This window comes from Penaeus monodon, chromosome 25 (assembly GCF_015228065.2).
Source record: "Penaeus monodon isolate SGIC_2016 chromosome 25, NSTDA_Pmon_1, whole genome shotgun sequence".
Lineage (NCBI taxonomy): Eukaryota > Metazoa > Arthropoda > Malacostraca > Decapoda > Penaeidae > Penaeus > Penaeus monodon.
Window position 1 is genome coordinate 18380188 of NC_051410.1, and position 361 is coordinate 18380548.

Below are 361 nucleotides of genomic sequence, written 5' to 3' on the forward strand. Positions count from 1 at the left end.
TTCACGAATTCGCTTATTTACTTTCCGCGTTCTCGTAATCGCCGTTCGCCTAAGTCAGTCGAACTTCCCGAGTGTGAATCCGGCCCGCCTGCTTTTCGCTCGCCTGATGGGATGGGCCTGATAATTAGCGATGTTCATCTGCTAATCGAGTTTCTCACTAATTATGCTCCCAGTCAGCAATATCAATCTATTCTCAACGGGGAGGAAATATATTACTGTGTCTGATTAATTGTACTTTTGGGGCTCGCTGGCGGTGAGGATTTATGGGGGATGTTATAAAAATAATAATTATATATAAAAAAGCATCGTTAAGGTTACTCTGGTTTATTTTCAGATGGATACATAAGGTCCTTGTAGCTAT